Source organism: Pteropus vampyrus, unplaced genomic scaffold (assembly GCF_000151845.1).
Source record: "Pteropus vampyrus isolate Shadow unplaced genomic scaffold, Pvam_2.0 Scaffold21, whole genome shotgun sequence".
Taxonomy (NCBI): Eukaryota; Metazoa; Chordata; class Mammalia; order Chiroptera; family Pteropodidae; genus Pteropus; species Pteropus vampyrus.
Window position 1 is genome coordinate 5212575 of NW_011888802.1, and position 16904 is coordinate 5229478.

Consider the following 16904-nt stretch of genomic DNA (forward strand, 5'->3'; position numbering starts at 1 on the left):
CTCTATCTTAACCATTGTTGATGAATTGAAGGAATTCTGTTAAAACAGCACATTATACCAAGAGTAAGGGTCCCACTTTCACCTGAGGTCTACTTATTCTTTCTATAGAAAAAATGAAAATACATAGAACTGCTAAGTCATGTAAGTCATTGGTAAAGGCTTATAGTGTCCAAAATATGTTTCATGATGTTTGGGGGTAAATGGAATACTCTAATTAAACTATAATCTTGAAAACTCAGGTTTGACCAAGTCATTCTATTATAGAACCTAGAATAATATTGGTCTTTTTCTTTCTTGGGAAATATTCTTAGCCCCTAAAGCCATAAAGTATTGTATTAATTTCCTGAGGGTGCTATATAACAAGTTACCACACACATGGCAGTTTAGAACAATATAAATTATTTTTCTCGCAGTTTTGGAGACCAGATGTCAGAATTCAGCATGCCCATACTCTCTCTGCAGGCTCCAGGAAAGAATTAGTCCCTTGCCTCCTCCAGCTTCTGGTGGCTGTCCATTTTTGGGTTTATAGCTTCATCACTCCAACCTCTTCCTTTATCTTCACATTGGCTTCTCGTCTGTGCATGTCTGTGTGAAAATCTCCCATTGCCTTTCTCATATAAACACTTGTCGTGGCATTCAGGGCTCTTCTGAATAATCCAGGATAAACTCCTTCTCTCAAGATCCTTAACCTAACCACATCTTTTAGAATGTAAAATAACATCAAGAGGTTCTAGGAATTTGACATCGATATCTTTTAGGAGCTTTTCCTTCCTACCAGAGGTATAATAAACTAAGAGAAAAACCGCTTACTGGATGAAAGTTAGGAGATTTTATTAAAAGCATGGTGACTAACTGACAAGAGATAAAGAAGCTATCTTGGACAATATGACTTATCAAAACTCCCTGAGCCAAAAATTGCTCCCTATACTTTCTCTTTATTTCAGTTTTCTCCTGGCATTGCACAAAGCAGGAGATATTGAGAAACTGTTTAGCAAAGAAGCTACACTGTTCCCTTTGTGATTTGTGCAAAGACTTTCAGTCTGTTATTTTTTTCTTTACTGGCAGTTGGTGTTGCAGAATTTCTCCCTTTTCAGGGGAAATCTCAGTTTTGTTCTTAAGGACTTTTAAGTGACTGGATACACACCATACACATTATTCAGGAAATCTTTACTTATAGTCAACTGGTTGTAGATGTTAATCGCATCTTTAAATATTTCACAGACACACCTAGATTAGTGTTTAAATGAAAAATGGATACTATAGCCTCACCCAATTGACACATACGAGTAATCACCATATCCATTTTTCTCTATAAGAAGAGTATACATATAGTCACTTAAAATTATGTGCTTTCTTCTAGCATAATATTTCCCATCACACATTTTCTACTCACTGAAAACAATGGTGGAATATTTATATCAATTAGTATAAATCTTCCTTTTTTATTTCATTCTATACTTTTCTTACTTTTTGATGTTATTTCTTATCCTTTTTATTTTAAGAGCAACGTCTTGCAAATCAAAGCATGTTTGCCTCTGTTATAAGAACTAAGCAGCAGTAATCTTTTTGAAATTCTATGGAAAAAATGACAAGGATTTGCCAGTTTTTAAAGCAGCATATTATACCTTGTTCTTGAATTTTTATTTTTCTCCATGGATTAAACATAATTGGAACTTTGTTGTTTTAAAACATGCTTTTCTTTTCTTATAACATCCAGGACTTGCCTGCTGTCTTTGTTCAGCAAGCTTCAAATATGCAATGAAATGAGATACGATCAAGTACCATAATGACTAACGTTAACAGTGAACAGTAGGAGGGTTAAATACAGGCATCAGCATGCCGTTATATATAATCAGTAACAGTGGGTACAGTAAGAGCATGGGAAATAGCTGGAGGACAGGTTTATTATAAGCATCGTGGTTTCAACAAAACAGAAAAAGAATGTAATGTTTTGACTGATGGAGTCTCTTTTTAAAATGCCTACGGACAGAAAAAAAGCTAAAATAGTTTCAGTCTTGTCTACATCTTTAGTTATGCATGCTCATAGCTTTAAGGTTTACCACAACACAAAACAAAGGAAGAAGCAGCTTTCTAAATGTTATGAATGAACTTGTTTTTTTGTAAGACAACTAAATACACTATTAATGCTTGAACGTTGTCATTGAAGCAGTCGTGTTAGAATAATATCACAACCAAGTAACATTCATTCCAAGATTCTGTTCTTCTAAGTTACTTTGACTTGTCTTTTTACTTGCCTCATAAGGATTGGATTCTCTTTAAATATGTCTTGCAAAAAGAATTGACTGGCATTTCTGAAATTTTTAACCATTGCTAGTAAGTTTTACTAGATTTTTTCCTCTCTCTCTGAAAAAAAAAAAGAAATTACTAAATTTGAATAACCTCTAATTAAGATTATATGACTGAAGAAAAAAAATCTTGTTTATTTCTCTTATCCACCACCATCACCAGGCACACACAGTTCTGATGCTACACACAAATGCCCTTTCCTCTGCTTATCCCTTCAAAATTCAATGAAGGGAAAAAGCTGTTTGATTTCCAGTTCCCCTCCTGGGTCTACTGAATAGTGTCATTCTCTTTGAATAAAATCCTGAAGCTAAAATTATACTTTTAGGAATTCAGACTCCCCAGCTTAGTACTCTTGCTTCAAGATCTCCTAGCCATATGACCTTAGGAAGATTATTTAAACACCCTCTGCCTCAATGTCATCATCTATAAAACAGAGAAACTTAAAAACTGTATTCATATAGAGTTTTTCTGAGGATTATTTTCTTGCCTTGAAAATGTTCCATAGTAAGTTCCTGTAGGATGTGCAATACTTTTATCCTTTTAAGCAATCTTAAATTCCTAGGATTTTTAAAACATTTTATTAGGTCCAAAGGAATAATTGTCCTATTTAAAGTTAGCTCTCTACGAATTTGTGGATTAGGCCATTTTTATGAGAGTCCTATCACATACGTTTCCCATAGCCATAATGGCCTTCCTCCTTTATCATATTGTTAAAATATAGCTGATATTTTCTGACGCTATGTGGTAAGCAGTATTCTAAGAACTTATTTAACCCTAATCACCATATGAGTGAATGTCATTATTATCTCTATTTTATAGATGAGCAAACCAATTGCTGATATCCTCCTTGCCTGAAGTCAAATATCTTTGGGTGAAAGAAACAGGATTTCACTTGAGCCAATCACAACCTACTATCTTCACATCTATGAAAAAAAAAAAAAAATCCAGTGATAATCTTTAAGTTGTTCACTGCAGTATACATTTTTTCTTCTTTAACCAAATCTGGATTTGTCTCGGTAATTCAAGAACTGGACAATTCACCAAGGGTAGTTACCACACAAAACAAAATTAATTTTCAGCTATTAAGGAGCCCACAGGGAATAATTTCCAAAGCCACAGCTCCACAAACTGGGAAGCTTCTATATTTTTATCCTAGCAAACTCACACATATTCATGATGAAAATTTTGTCATAGCATGTTAGAGCAGCATCAGGCTGGCATTTGTGCAGTAGCAGGTCGTGCTTCTTCCTGCATCCTGTATTCAGAAAATGGTGTCTAAAAACTCCCAGAGTTGGAGATTTAACTATTATAATAAGCTCTCAGTCTATAATAGGTCAAGATGGCCACCTTAACCTGTTTGAGTCAGTTCCCTTTTTGCTTTCTTCAGTGATGTCTGCAGGTGACTATTGGAAGGCCCGATGTTTTCTGGAAAATATGCTAACAGCATAGTTAACGGAAATTTTGGCAATTTTTCAGTTTAGCTTGTGTGACCTACTTAGCTTGGGATGATCTACTTAACTTGAGAGTGACAATAAGACCCTTAATTTTTTATTTGGGCTAATGATCACCTAAAATAAAACTCCCTCTTTTACCTACACATTGTATGGCCATGTGACTCGTTCTAGTAGCAGGAAACATGTGGTTCTCCTCAGACTCCTCTACAGAGAAGTGTTAAAATCTTCTTACCTTTCCCTGACTCTCTATGTGGAGCATGTATGCAGTGGCTGGAGCTTTAACACTCATGTCAGTCTATGAGAAGAAGACAATTTTATAGAAACGAATGTCATCCTTTGATGGTCTATGTGAAGATTCTCTTTTTGTGAAAGGATTAAATATATATTAATTTAATATTATTTTCATTTATTATAAACAATCTAATAACAAATTCTAATTAATAGAATATCTTATATTTGTCTCAATAAAATTTGATCTGATAAATCACATTAAGAACCACAGACATGCGTTGCTAGGCCCATACACAGTTTTTGATTATAGAGCTTTTCACATTAAGCTCCAGAGTTTAGGTTTCTGTTGGGAAATTATATCTGTTAACACTGAGATAGGAGTGAATTCGATTGATCATTCCTGTGTCCCAGCTCCCAGTGTCTTTCACTCTCTTGCCTTAACCTTATGCATTGACCGTGTCCCTGAATATAGCCAAGTAGGACTTCCTCATTGGCGTAACTTGCTTTAATGCATTACTTTGAGTTAGTACTTAAAAATAGCTCTACTTAAATATAATCTCCCAGATTCATTATTGATTTTAAATTATTGGAATGGAATGGATTTGTTTGCTTAAGATGTTCTAAAGCAGATAAAATATTACTTAAGAATGGAAAGTCATAAGTAAAAATTTCCATTTTGAGAAAAGTAAATTTTCCTAGGTGCCAGGCCTACATTTTGGACTAATAATAGAGTAGTAGGAGTTTTGCCTAAAATAGGCTTTTCTTCACACATAAAATACATTAAAAACCTACAAGTTAAGACATATCTTACTAGCTTATTACCATAATACAGAAAGACAATTGTTTATTAAGAAAATAAAATAGATATTACTTTAACTATGCTTATAAGTAGTGTGATACCCTAGTTCTAAAAATGGCAAAGGATTAGCAGCGACTCTTAAAATTAAGTACGATTAACTGCTCTAGGAAACAAGACTAATTCTGTCTGTTCTTGTGTATTCCTAGATTTTCTTTAAGAATTGTGTAAATTTCCCCCATTACCTCTCATTTCACTGCTCTTCATTGTAGCTGTTACTAATCTGACAATAGGAGCTGCAACTCTGTACAAACCATTTCCATAACATTGTTTTACTTAAGAAAAAGATTTGTAAAAGCTTTTTAACATGTACAAAGTGCTTTTACAACCATTATTGTCTTTAGTTATCATAAAAATAATGGGCAATTAGAAAGATATTGATTTCTTATGATAAGGAAATAATCCTTTAAGCATATTTCATTTTCAACTGGCTTTGATTTACTCATCTAAATGCTAGACAAAAATTTTCTTCAAATGCCATTATCACATAGCTCCTCACTTACAGTACTTTAAGATAATTGCATGGCAAGAGTGAAGGGCTTTTAGTGATTTCTGTTTTCAAGTTAACTCTGGGGAAATATTTCTTATCTAAATGCATATTAAAGGTAGAAAATAACTTCTCCCTTTGCATACTGGCTAACTTTTCTACAACCAATTAATGAGGCAGTTTTTCATAAAGACTATATCACTCTTTAGTGTACTTAATCTTAGAAGTTAAAATAAAAAGAAACAAAGGGCTTCAACCAACTTTAATTTATAACTCTAAATTTAAGAAAATGCATGTTGTCACGAATGGGAATAAGAGAAATAACATGTTAACGAAAGTTTTTGATTTCCCATGAAATAAGAACTCCACATGGAGATGTTAATAACAAAATAAGTAGAGACATCTTATCCACAATTGAAGTATAAAATTTCTATATAGAACAAGTGCTGTCTTTAAATTAAAAAAATATCTTAAATCTCACAATTTTGAGGAATAACATACAGCTATCATCATCATTTTTAATGAGCGAAAAGCATTAGAGTGTTATAATAAATGCCAGTGATGTAGAAGACACACATACACACGCACACACACAAATAAATTGAAAGATACCAAGAAAATTCAAAGAATGTTTGGGACTTATAAAAATGAAGGTGAGAAAAGAAAAATACTGACAATATATGTAGTTTTTTTTTTTTTTTAAAGGCTCAGGAAAGTTGGAAAGAGAGCCACTGAGGATCAGACTATGCCATCAGCTCTAAAAAATTTAAAAAAAAAAAAATTATTTCTAATTTAATTTTAAACTGCTACATTTGGAAGATATGTGTCCAAACAGTGTGAAAAAAAATAAAACAGTGATTATAAGTAGAGTTAAAAAATAGAAACATGTTCAATTTTTCTAAAATTGTAGGAAATTTTTTCTAAAATGTAATTTAAAAAAAATTTTTTAAATAGATATAACATGTCAAGAATAGTCTACAAAATAGGGTTTTGATGTTTATAGAATTGTGGACTTTTATCTTGAGTCATAATTGACATTTAACACTGCTGTATATTATGTCCATGTCTTGTTTATATTATAACTGGAAGTTTGAACCTTTTGAACTCTTTTATCCATTTTGCTACCCTACCCGTTGCCTTTGGCAAACCACCAATCTGTCCTCTGTATCTAAAATTCATATTCTTTAAGATTTCACATGTGAAATCATATAGTACTTGTATTTCTCTAACCCATTTCACTTATTACAATGCCTTCAGTGTTCAACTATGTTGTCTCAAATGGCAATATGTCCTTTTTTATGGCAAAATAATATTCCATTGTATATAAATTTACCACATCTTCTTTATCCATTCTTCTGCAATAGACTAATATAAATAATGCTGTAATAAACATGCATACAGCTTTTAATTAAACACAAAAATTAGATGTAAATACAAATAGGTCTAAACATATAAGTAGTAAAGTTAAATTGTAGAGAGGGAGAGATTCAAAATTTTGAGGACAAGAGAAATTACTAATTTTTAAAGATGTCTCTTCTATCTAGGACACCGATATGATGAAAAATGACTTTATATCTATATATGCACACATACACTATATCTATACAATTGACAATGAGATGAAGATGATGAAGAATCAAACAATTGTGTTATAGATTATTTGTATATATGTATGTATCTAACTAAGTATTCTAGAGTTCAATATTTTTCTATATGATATAAAGGATGCTTATTGCTGTTTTAGTATAAAAATAAATATATAAAAATAAAAAATGCATTTACATGAAAAAAGGTAATCAAACTAGGATTAAATACTTAAAATTACTTTCAAATAAATTATTTTATTGGTACGAATAAAGTACTTGCTCATGTAAAATTTCCCTTGTGGCTCTAAGAGCAAACAAACATATTCAATTACTCAGATATTTCCTCAAGTCCATTATTTCCTGTTTCATAATCAACATGTTCTTGTATTCAGCTTAATTTATAATTTTGTATTTAACAGAGAAATTAGGTCTATCTTGATTCCAGCATTTAATATTTGATATAAAATAAAATAAATTTCATGTTACCAAACATAATTATCATTTACTTAAGAAAGTGTCGTTTCTTGTTAACACACAGAATATTCAAATTTGATGGAACAATACAATTAAATTCACTAAATTACTGTTTAATTTGATATATTTTTGCCTAAAATATGTTTTAGCATAATTCAAGCATCACATGCTTGAAAATAATAGGTCACAATATCTCTATATAATTTCTATTATGCAAACAAATTTTTATGGAATTTCACCTTCTAAAAGTATAATTTATGAGGGATTATTTATAATTTATCTTTTGTTCAAACACTTTTTTCTTTATGAAAAATTGAATGAAATTTTATGAATTATGTGGTTATGTTCTCTCATTTTCCAGATGAGAAATAAAATCAAAATTCTGTTTTTCCTGAGAAGTGTTGCACCAAGTTAATATCCATTTCAATATTCTTTTGCATAATAATTCTCTTCCAAAATAGTCAATGCATTATATTGAGACAATGTGTAATTTTAGGTATTATTTCTTCATATATTTTAAAATAATTATATATTTTTCTACTACAGGCCCATGATAGTATTGCTTAGCTTTCTGATTGCAATGGATTCATTTAAATGGGAACTCTTGTTCACAAATATGTTCACTCTTTCCTGTCTATTTTATAGTCAATTTAGTTAATTTAAATCATGTACCCTTACTCTTGTATTTAAGTTTTGTAATTGTTTTTTGAACGTCTGTAAAATATTAAGTAGTCTCAATTAAATTTGACATGTTTTATAAATAACTATGCTCAGTTTCTAGAGCATTTCTATAATCCTAACAAAGAGTGCTTTTTTTTTCTATATAATGTTTCATTAAATACTAACATCAATGACTCTGTGAAGTGGGTAAGATTAACTACATTTCCCAGTTAAAACTGAGATTCAAGTGGTAAAGTTATATCCTGAATCAGGAATATAGCTAGTAACAGAAACAGAGATCTTTAATCTACATATTTGGCCTGTACTTTCCTTACAGACTGATAACTGTTGAATGATGTTTTCATGATCTCATGTGTTAAAGAATTTGCACTTAGGCAACAAAATGTTTATAAGAAACAGAGAGTAGCTCAAATGTATATAATTTTTACACTGTCTAATAATTCAGTATTTCTCAAGATGGAGAATGTCCAAATTTGATCATAATTTTATGTGGTATTATCAGATATAAAAATGGCCCCCCATTATCCCCATCATTGTATTCAAGCAATTGGATAAACCCCTCTCTTCAGGTGTGGTCTGGACTTGATGACCCATTTCCCCAGTTGACAACTTAATTGCAGACTTGGGAGTGATCTGAACAAGATGACCCAGCCAAGTACCTTCTGATTTCCCACTCAGAGAAGTAATGAAATAATAGATGTTTGTTATTTTAAGGCCTACATTTTTAGGTAATTTGTTACACAGCAATAGATAAATAATACAGTTGCCAAAACCAAGGAAACTTAGTTTTTAAAACTGTTTTTAGATATATTTCAAAGTTTAACTCTAAGACATACTTTTTTATATTTCCACTTTATAAGTTTTATAGTTCTGCTTTCTTGGATTAATTTATAGGAGGAATAATTTATGCTAATTTTTAGCCACCTTTCTGATTTATTCCCTAGGTTATGTTTTACTTTTAACAGCAACAGAAAAAAAACAAACAAACTAATATTTATCACAGCATTTGTTATCATAATAAAATTATATTAATAAATGTAATTTCAATAATGTGAGACTACTTAAATATATTTATTAAAGTATTAATCTAAAATAGTATAGTTTAATTAATTTAGTAATTTATAGTTTATTATAATTCATTTTAATAACTTTATATTTTATACATTTTGACATGTTAAACAAATGAGAAATCTTAGGAAGTTAAATATTTATTCCTTTTAGTAGACTTTTTCTTTACTGCGTCAATGATTTTAGAAAATTTGTAATTTATTTAATTTTCAATAATGATGACTCAAATATGTGATGTAATATTTGACTCAGATCTATTGTACTATTAATAGTAGAAAGCTTTTACCCAGCACTTATTTCTCAGATATTGCATTGAACTAGTGATACTTCAAGTGTGTTCCATAGACCATTGCCATCTTTTATGTATTCTTCTGATTTTATTGTGTTGATAATGTGTTCCACAACTTTGATGAATTTATTTATTAGTTTTCATGTGTTTGGAATTAAAAATTAACATAATATGAGAAACCATCACTATTAGAATGGCTCGAATACACACACACACAAACACACACACACAAAACTGATGATAGAAACTGCTAATGAGAATGTAGATTAATGGGAATTCTTCTTTACCATTGTTTGGAATGCACAATTGTATAGGTATTTCGGGAAGTTGGCAATTTCTTACATAACAAATCATTATCTTACTTTATAATCCAAGAATTGTTTCGCTATGTGTTTACTCAACTGATATGTACATATACACACATGGAAAAAAAAAAACTGCACATGAATGTTTATAGCAGCTTTATGTTAACTTATTTAATTATGAATGTTTATAATCACAGCATTTGAAAATAACCAAGATTAATAGATAAACTAACTAAAATATATCAGTACAGTGAAATATTAATCAGCAATAAAAAGAAATGAGTTGTTAAACAATACAAAGATATAGATGAATGGTATGACTATATGAATAAATACTGCTAAGTGAAAAGATCCAGTCTGAAAACCTACATAATGAATCATACCAAGTATATGATATTTGGGGAAAAACAAATAAAAGACCAGAAAAGATTAGAGATAACCAGGGATTAGGGATTATAAAATGAAGTTGATTACATGACAATTTGTTATTTTAAAGGCAGTGAAACTATTCTGTATGAAATTGTAATGGTGGGCACATGATACTACTCATCGGACGAAACTCATAGAATTTTACAGTACAAGGAATAAGCTTCAGTGCATGTAAATAAAAAAAAAGTTTAGAGATCTCAGGATAGAACGCAGAATGTGACAAAACAGTAAAACTTCGAGTGTGTTAAATAACAACTGAAAAGAGTGTGGGAAAATATGCTCACTTAAGTGAGTTTTGAAATAAGTGGAATGTGTACAACTAAATGCAAAAGAAACCGTACAAAAATACTATACTCTAGTTGCTAAAGTTATTTCCCACAGGAGTTTGGTTAACAATTCTGATACTGCTATACAAGTATATTGGAATTGAACATTTAAATTATGGATGGCGGATAGTGGGAACCAAGTTGCTCACTGTTGAAGTGGGAGGTTGCAAGCAAGCAAGAGGAGAAGTCTAGAATGATCCATGTTGTAATGGATTAGAACTGGAGATATCTATGTGAACTAATGTTAATATAGATCCAGATAGTAACATGTAGAAGAATATTCTCCATTTATAATTAGTGAATTTGTCTATTTCTCTTTGCAGTTATAATATTTTTTGCTTCATACTTTTTGATATATTGTATTACTCATTTAAGACTGTTAGGTCTTCTCGGAGAATTGGTGCTTTATCATTATGTAATGCTCTACTTATCATACATTTTCTGTGTCCATCAATTTTAACTTATCTGTGTCTTTATGTTATTCATAAAATAGTTTTTTTCTAGACAACAGAGTTGCATTCTTGTTTTTTATTCACGAAAATCTTTGTTTTTAGCTGGTTTATTTGGACCATTCACGTTTAAAGTGTTTATTTATATTATTTTGGATTTATATCAACCATGTTTGTTGTACCCATTTTATGTTCATTGAATTTGTCCTTTATTTCTTTTTTATTCATCTTTTTCTGACATCTTTTGTTTCAACTGAGCATTTAATATAATGCCATTTTAAGTTCAGTCTGCTGATGAGCCCTTATAAAGTCTTCTTCACTTATCTTATAGTGTTTTGATGTTTAGTATTTTATCTTGATTCTTTTATAGGATTTTCACCTTTTTACTTACACAACACATTTGTTCTTACGTGTTTTCTACTTTTTATATTTGGGCACTTAACGTATTATTTTAAATTCCCTTTCTGATGACTACAAAATCTGTATTATACCTGAGTCTGATTCGGATGCTTGCTTTGTCTCTTCAAACTGTGTTTTCACTTGAATTTGGATATTATTGAGGTCTTCATCCTGAGAACCTAGTGGAGTTTCTGGAAGTAAAACCCAAAAGGCTCCTCACCAAGATTGAGGACCCTATAGTTTCTCATTCTTATATTAGTCCACAATCAGCATCCAGTAGTTTAATAATATTGCCATTTAATTGTTCCTACGAATTTATGTCTCCAGCTGCTTCTATTTCAAGTAAGCAAATCTTGACTATGACTCTCTGGAATTACCTCTCTTTCCAGAATTCATGTTGGAGATTTGCTCTGCAAACTCAGATCTTTGATGCACATAAGAAAAGTCATCTATTTTCAGTTTGTTCAGCTTTTTCTTGTTTTAAGGATACAAATGGTGACTTCTAAGCTCTTTTCATGTTGAGGCTGAAAGCAGGAGTCATACCAGCCTATTTTTATGCATGTTTTTAATAAAAAATTTAAATGATACGGGGAAAATATGCACGATGTAAACAATACATAATAAAATTCTACTCAGACATTATATTATTTCAGTATGATTATTAATAAAAGAGAATATGTGAGAGAGAGAAAGAAAAAAAGGAAAGAAGGAGAATAAGAAAGAAAGCAGACTTGGAAAAATAAACTCCTGGAATTGTGATGACAAAAGAAATGAGAACAATAAAGCTGAAGTTTCATCTCAAACAGTGCATAAAAATTATATAAAGAAGAAAGTGTTATTTTAGTACTTTAAAAAATGGCTATGCTAAAGCCACAAATACAGGTTTCTTTCCAGCTAGCCATCCACAAATATGTATTTTTTTTTTCACAATAGTCTAAGTAATCAATGTTTTGAAAGAGTAACTTTTTTTGTGGATTTTATTTTCGTTTTAGTATCCTTAACTGTATATTTTGTAAAAAAGCTGAGTAACTCTTTTGTCAGGGTGAGTTATATGAGTATAGATAAGAAAATTGTCAGAAAACACATAATTAAATAAATCACGAATAATCTCCTGACTTAACATGTACATTGAGAACATGTCAAGCAATATGTATTTTTAAAATATATTCTGCTTTCTGAGTGCCGAGGTCCAATGATGATACTGTTTATCCCTTTTCCTTGGATTTTTCTGTGAGTGCATATTATTTAGAGCACACTCAGGCTTCAAAACTTGAGTGCTAAGACCAAGTCTTGATTTATATTCATGTCATAACTTATTTTACTATTGCTGGCCCCTTTTTTGATTTCTCTATTCTGTTGATGATAGGCCTAGAAGAGAAGAAAATATACGTATATGCATTGATATAATTATGTACATATTCTACCCATATTCTTCCTATAGTAAAAATCTGTCAAAATTCTCAACAATTGTTTAGCACACTCTTTAAATTAAACCCAATGACTTCTGTTACATTACTCCTGCAATGAACGTTTTATACAAAACATTTTAGGTTGTTCATTGTGAAGTATTTAAATAGTAAATGAAATGGGAAAAAATCACTAACAACTCTAGGAAGTTTTATTTGAATAAAACCTTAGTAAACTTATTTCCTGCAAAATGAGCTTGTTTATAAAATAAGAGGATCGAATCCAGTACCAGTTTCTTATGTTTACACAGCTTTAGTTTCTAAAATCTATGTAATTTATAGTCAATTAATCCATTAGCTTATTTTCTTCAACATAATTTAGCAAAGCTAATAAGTTTTAATTTGCTAATACTAAAGCTTCAAATTTACTTATGAAATAATCAAAAATGTTATTCAGAACTGATAGAAGAATTCAGTGTAATCTATACAAATGTTTTATGCATTATCTAGTTCACTAAAAGTGGCAGTTCAAAGATATATACATATACATATATACATACTGAAAATTCAAGGTAATAGTGCACTTTTGCAGATTTTCGTTCTATATATCTTGCATTTATCTTCTCTCTCTTCTTTTTCTCTCTCTCTCACATGTACACACATACACAAACATATACATGTTTTTCTTCAATTAATAAAGATAAAGGTCTTGGAAAGGTGATAAAGTTTGTAGTAAACATAAATAAAGAATATACTTAGATTTATTTTATAGTCAGGCAAGAGCCATAGTATAGATGGATTCAGTTTCAAGTAAGCAATGATTACTGTTTGTTGGTAAATACTTATCTGAATCTTAACATGTTGAAAGATACCTTATCAGGCTGAAAATAATTTCCCTTAGATTGATTATAGATACTTGATTACACACACACACACACACACACACACACACACACACACACACACCATGATATATCATATATGCAACAACAAATGGTGCACATTCAACCAAGTATTACTTTTCTATTAGTATGCATCGTTGACTGATCCCAAATATAAAATAATTTTTGAATTTGTTACTCCCTATTTTCTTAGTAGCTTGCATCTCTAGCTCTCTATAAGACTTCCATAACCTGTATTGGGAGAAATACTAACTTTTCTGTGTCCCCATACCACTCACAGTCCATGTGAATTATAACACACATCATTATTATAACACACATAATACACATATAACACACTGCATAAGGATCTTTGTTTTTATCTATGTAACTACACTACATTTTACCAAGCACTTAAAAAATTAATGAATATTTTGATTTCTATTTCTATAAAAGTTTTGAGCCAATACCATTCTTTTATTTTTTTAAATATTCAGTCTAACTATAGATGATGTTTTACTTTTTTTATAATACATACTAAGCTGTTGATAAATAGTCAGCTCATGTCTTTCCTTTTCTATAGCTTTCTATTGCAACGGATCTCATGTGGGAACATATCGCATGGGTATCTGAGTATTATAATTTCCTGAGTAAGGTCATAGTACTAAACTATTTCCTTATAAACTGTAAACTTTATGCTGTGATCTCCATACACAAATTTTATTAAGACTTTCTAAATATTAGGTCATCTATACACATTTGGATTTTCTTCAGTTAATGTTTTGCATTAAGATGATAGCACAAATCACAAATTAAGTTTAAATTAATCTTAATTTTCTTTAAAAATAGACAAATTTTATTCAAAATTATTTAGTTATTTCAAGATTCCTGGAATAGAGTGGTCATAAATATACCACTGAAAACTTAAGTTTAAAAATAAACTTTTATTTTTCCCATATGCTTTCTAAATGAAAGTAGTATGGCTACAGACCAATCTCTCTCTGAAGAGGGTGGAAATAAGAATTAAAGAATCTAAGCAATTTCCACTTTTTACATTTTTGGTAATATTAATGAATTTAAATAAAAGAATAAAGCAAAGAATAAAGAAATTAAAAAGAAAGTTTAAATAAGTTACCTAAGGTAACATTGCAGGTAAGTATCAAACCTGGGATTTGACAGGAAGTAGTCTGGCTTTGAGGATTCCTTTACTAACTGTTAAACCTTAACATTACATCAACATTTTTTTTTTTTTGACAAATATCTACCAGGTTGAAAAATCATAATGTTATATTAATTTACTTTTCCTAAGAGATATATAAATTCTTCTCCAACTTTGTATAATGTACTGCATAGAGGGTTAGCACCTTTTGCAAACTAACACCTGTAGCAGGAAACATTGCATAATATACAAGGAAAATTGGAGATTTTGCATATATACAAAATACTATAAATATAAATGTGTAGATTATGGACAGGAGCCTAGAGAAGCTTTGTTTAAAGCTGTGACACAGTATGGGAGTAGTTCAGAAGACATAACACTGTAAATATTTTCTTCAGTTTCACTGACATATCGAAGCCTCATGTAAAACTGGTCTTCAGATGACCGTTGGAATCACTCCAGCATTATTAATTCCTACCATATGAAAAAATAGATTTAAAAAAAGAAGACCGTAAACTTATGTCGAATGCGTATTTGTTTATTTTCACTCTGCTCTGTATTACTATTATTAGCAAGCATGTGTATACACTAAACTTGGATGTTTATATTTTCCAAAAAACAAGCTCTGTCTTTCACGCTAAAGTACTTGGGTAAAGATGTAATAGCTAGCTTAAAACTCAAACCAACATGAATAGAGCCTACTCAGTGGTCATATTTAAGTATAAAATGATAAAAATACCCACAGGGTTTTTTTATCCCATATACAATTTTCTCAGATGATCAGGTCAGACAGTTTCCCACAAGATTACTTGTCTGCACTGGTAAGGGGTATTGATAGAAAAATTATTGTGCCTAATTTAAGGCTATCTTATTATGGAGAAATCTAGTTTCTTAATATATTTTAAATTTTTCTGGATAATGTTTTCCCAAATCGCTTAGGAAGTTTAATGATAACTGATGTTGAGTTGTACTATAATAAAATTATGCATTTTAAAATCTGTTTATATTTTAAATAAATAACATAAGGCCAGGATGTTCATTGTAACCTAAATCTTTCATAGTCTTTACCAAAAATCTATCCAAATCAGATAATACAGTGTAAACTGAGCTGGCTCATAATAACTGATAAAATAAAGACATATATTTAGAATTAATTGAGAGAGAACAAAATGCCTAAAGTTATATAAAATGTGTCATTTTTTTGAAAATATGCATTTATACATATATTTTTATTTAAATACCAATATTTAATCTTTAGTCACCCTGAAGTTGGGTTTTCCAGTATCCCTGGCCTTTATCTTGTACTTAATTATGGGGAATATTTCAAATCAGGCAAAGCTCCTCTTTAGGGAATTGCATTCTGAGCTACACTTTCAGATATCAGGGTCACCATCTAATGACTCGTATAATCATCACCACTCCCTCTTCCACCTCACCTCTTACTTCCATGAGCTAGATACGTCATATTAGTCTCACTCGTATTTTCATTATTTTTGCAAACAGTTGAATAATTATAAATGTGTTTGGTGTAGAATAAAGAAAGGTTATATAATTTGTTGTATCTCCCCATAAATAGTCTAGTCTAGTGATGTGATAATGTCTATACATTTCTACAGTAAATAAAAAAAATATATAGTTAGAATTTAAAAAGCTCAATTGTCATGAATTAAGAAGGATGAGTCTACGGCCATGCCACCCTGAGCAAGCTCAATCCCATCTGGTCTCGGAAGCTAAGCAGAGTTAGGCCTGGTTAGTACTTGGATGAGAGACTACCTAGGAAGACCAGGTGCTGTAGGTATAAAAAAAATAAAAAAATAAGAGAATGTGAGCTGACAAGATCTTTGCAATTTGTGAGGTCAACCAAGGGTTGCCTCGTCTTAAAAAAAAAAAAAAAAAAAGAATGAATTACTTCTTAGTATGTACAATTGTACAATGTATTCCTCATAATAATTATGAAACTTTTAATAGAAGGATATTGAGTTAGAAAGAAGGACACCAACAGTAAATATCAATAGTACTATGTATGGAAATGATCAAGTCTTTCTAGACTATATTTTTGTCAAGTTAAAACAATATAGTGACGTTTTGTAGTTATTTTCAACTTTAGAATATATTTT

At 30.5% G+C, this 16904-nt stretch overlaps 1 pseudogene; it reads left to right on the top strand.

Annotated features, from left to right (window-relative positions):
• Positions 1 to 16466: 16466 nt before the first annotated feature.
• Positions 16467 to 16585, top strand: LOC111736662 (annotated as a pseudogene).
• The last annotated feature ends 319 nt before the right edge of the window (positions 16586 to 16904 follow it).